Below are 4,151 nucleotides of genomic sequence, written 5' to 3' on the forward strand. Positions count from 1 at the left end.
ACATTAAAGACAGGATTATTAAAAAATTTAAAAGATAGAATTTTTGTATAAAAAAAAGAAAAGGAAAAAAAAACACATGTCTTTCATTGTTCATTTGAACAATGAAAGAGGTGGGAAATACTCTAATTCTTATAGTATAGTAGTTAAATATCATATTACCGCAATAAAAAAATTAATATGAATCAGAATTTTGTTCTAGCTTTAAACTCATTACATTTTGGATTGAAGTAGAATAATGATTAATTTGCCTTTTGCAAACAAAATCCATGCACTGTTTATTGTTTATTGTTTATTGGGGGTAATACAATCTTTTTACAATGTTCATTAGTTATTATCAAATTAATTGAGGACAACTTGGTCTTTTCATGTTTTCATAGCACAATAAAATAATTAAATTACCCTTAAAAACAAAATTTATTTAACTAGAGCCTGGGATTTTTTTGTATTTTTGCTTTTTTAAAACAAAATAAAATAACTAAATTACCCTTAAAAGCATAAATTATTTAATTGGCATACAAGAGCTTTTTTTTTTGTGTGTTTTCATCCTAGATTTTGTAGTTATAATTAAGTTGACTAAAGAAAAATTTGGTATTTTGATTAATATAAAAATTAATTAAAAAACAGTTGTCACGTGCATTGCAAGCAGCAACGCGTCGACCAGTCTATCGTTTTTAGGCGGCGCATGAGGTGGAATCGTCTAAGCTACCCCTCCCACCCTAGGTGACGTTTGTTGCTTACTGACCTATGATTTGAAGCTGACAATCTTTCTTTATTTTTCATATTTTCTCACATCTCCTCGATTTTCATAACTAAATTACCCTTAAAAGCATAAATTATTTAATTGGCATACAAGAGCTTTTTTTTTGTGTGTGTTTTCATCCTAGATTTTGTAGTTATCATTAAGTTGACTAAAGGAAAATTTGGTATTTTGATTAATATAAAAATTAATTAAAAAATGGTTGTCACGTGCATTGCAAGCAGCAACGCGTCGACCACTCTATCGTTTTTAGGCGGCGCATGAGGTGGAATCGTCTAAGCTACCCCTCCCACCCTAGGTGACGTGTGTTGCTTACTGACCTATGATTTGAAGCTGACAATCTTTCTTTATAATTCGTATTTTCTCTCCCCTCCTTGATTTTCATAACTAAATTACCCTTAAAAGCATAAATTATTTAATTGGCATACAAGAGCTTTTTTTTTTTTTTTTTGTGTTTTCAACCTAGATTTTGTAGTTATCAAGTTGACTAAAGGAAAATTTGGTATTTTGATTAATATAAAAATTAATTAAAAAACAATTGTCACGTGCATTACAAGCAGCAACGCGTCGACCACTCTATCGTTTTTAGGCGGCGCATGAGGTGGAATCGTCTAAGCTACCCCTCCCACCCTAGGTGACGTGTGTTGCTTACTGACCTACAATTTGAAGCTGACAATCTTTCTTTATTTTTCGTACTTTCTTTCCCCTCCTCGATTTTTACGCCCGACTCTCCAGATTTACAAAGTAGCCCCTCAATTTGTTTTTCCTTTGTATTTGGTTACTATTGTTTTATTCGAAAAAATTTAAAAAATTATTATTTTTAATTTCATCCTCTTTTAATTTTTTTACATTTGTTAGATTTGATTTTCATTCTTTTGATTGTTATTTGTTTTGTTTTAGATGTAAATTTTAATTTTTTTTAATTATTTCATCCCCCTTTAGTTTTTCCCTATCAAATTTTATTCTGATTCTTTTAATTGCTATGTTTTTTACTTTAGCAGTTTTTTTAAAATTGATATTTTGTTCTGATTTTATCCCTCAACATTAAATTTTATGGGAATTAAGCTTCTTAATTGAACTCGGGTCTAGGACTTCACGAGTTATGAATTTGAGAGATTAACTTGGATTTAGAAGATTTATTTGGGTTTGCTTGATTTCTCCTTCTATTTGTTTTTCTAATTTCATCACTCAACATTAAATTGGTAGAAATTCTTGGTTGAACCCGGGTATAGGATTTCACGAGTTGTGAGTTTAAAGGATCAACTCAGGTTTAGAAAATTCATCCTGGTTGACTGTGTTTTTTTTTTCTCCTTATTTTTTTCAATTTCATCCCTCAATATTAAATTTATTAGGAATTGAGCTTCTTGATTGAAATCAGATTTAGGATTTCACCAGTTGTGAGTTTAGGAGATTAACCCTAGTTTGAGAGATTTGTCCAAGTTTGCTTGATTATTTTTCTTTTTTAAGCTCAAGCTTTTTCAATTTTATCCTTCATAATTTATTTAATTGGAGATTGGACTCAATTATTTTTTTTTATTTTCTTTCTTTAAGATTTTCACTAATTTTAAAAATGACCTAAGTTATATCATGTTTTTTTATATCTTTTTTCTCTTATTAGTTATAATATTGACAACTCATTTTTTATAGTTAATTATTGATATTTTTTTAATTTATCTACTATTGTTGTCTATTTTTTATCATATTATTAAATTAATTGAACTTATTAGATCTAATCAAGTTAATGAACCGAATATTGGTTTTTTCTTGCTTCTTTTAAAACATTACCATTGTTTGAGTATGTTTTTTTACAGTAGAAAAAATTTGGTTTGACCCGCTGCTTAATTAATTGTTTAGTTTATACATCTAGTTATCTACAACTAGTTTTTTTTTTCATCTCTAATTTTATTTTAAGTTCAACTTCTTATTTAGTTTGGTATGTTCAAGGAATTTTATTAATCTATATACATAATATATTGATATGATATACAAGTATCTTTTGAATTAAAATTGTTAAATGGTGATTAATATAATCATGAATTGATAAGACACTTGTTTGTTAGTTTTTTATCATCTTGTGGTTGTTTTATATATTTTTTTCATACTTGTATTTGATATGCCAGATTTTAATTATAAACTTTTGGTTACTGTTTATTTATAAATATATCATGACTTCTACTCAAGAAACGATTACCACGACCAATATTTATTTAGCAAGTATTACTTCGGTATATAAGATTTCACCATCACTTTTTATTGTACACGGTGAGAAACCTAAAAACTTCAATTGATTGAAATTCAAGAGGTGGTATACAAACATGTTATTCTATCTGACTACCTTGGACTTGGTAAAGTTCTTGGCTGAAAAAATGCCAAAAACTGTCAGATAAGGAATTTGATCCAACAACTATAGCAACTGTGGATGCATAGAATCACATTAATTTTATATGTAAGAACTACAACTTAAATGGATTGGACAATACACTATATAATGTGTATAGTTCGGCAAAAAATGCAAAGGTATTATATGCTAAGTATGAAAAAGGTCATAGTCAATAAATTTTTAGAATTCAAGATGATCTACTCAAGGACTATTATAGGTCAAGTTTAAGATTTTGAACTCATCTTGGCATGATATTCATTATGAAGGTATAACTCTGAGTGAATCCTTCTAAGTAGTTGTAATAATTGAAAACCACCACCATCTTGAAAAGACTTCAAAAACTGTCTTAAGTATAAGTACAAGAAAATGGGAGTTGAAGACCTTATTTTGTCTAAAAAAGAAGCCAACTCTTCTAACATGGCCTTCAAAACAAACATTACAGAACAAATGGCGAAGTCCCATAATAAAAATGAAAAGAAAATGCTTTTAATTGTAATTTTTTTTTCTATCATATTTGATTCTCATTATTTTAATTGCTATTTTTTTTTGCATTCAATCTTTTTAATTGATATTTTTTAACGGTTTTATCATTCAACATTAAATTAGTTGAGAATTAAACTTCTTGATTAAGCTTAACTCTAGGATTTCATAGGTTGTGATTTTAAAAGATTAACCCGGGTTTAGAAAATTCACCCGAGTTTGCTTGTTTTTATTTTTACATTTTAAGCATATATTTTTTAGTTTCATCATTCAGAATTTATTTAATTGGAGATTTGACTCTGTTATTTTTTATTTGCTTTTTATTAAATTTTTCATTGATTTTGAAAATGATTTGGATTATCTTGTCCTTCAACATTTAGTTGTTTGATAATTAAACTTCATAGTTTTATTCAATTTTCTTTTTACGAGATTACCTTAGTATTACAACCAGATCATAGATTTTGCATGCTAACTTGAGTGGACTGAGGTCAGGTTTTTTTTTTACCTTTCTTGGATTATATTTTTTTCCTTCAA

The sequence above is a fragment of the Populus trichocarpa genome, chromosome 6 (assembly GCF_000002775.5).
Source record: "Populus trichocarpa isolate Nisqually-1 chromosome 6, P.trichocarpa_v4.1, whole genome shotgun sequence".
Lineage (NCBI taxonomy): Eukaryota > Viridiplantae > Streptophyta > Magnoliopsida > Malpighiales > Salicaceae > Populus > Populus trichocarpa.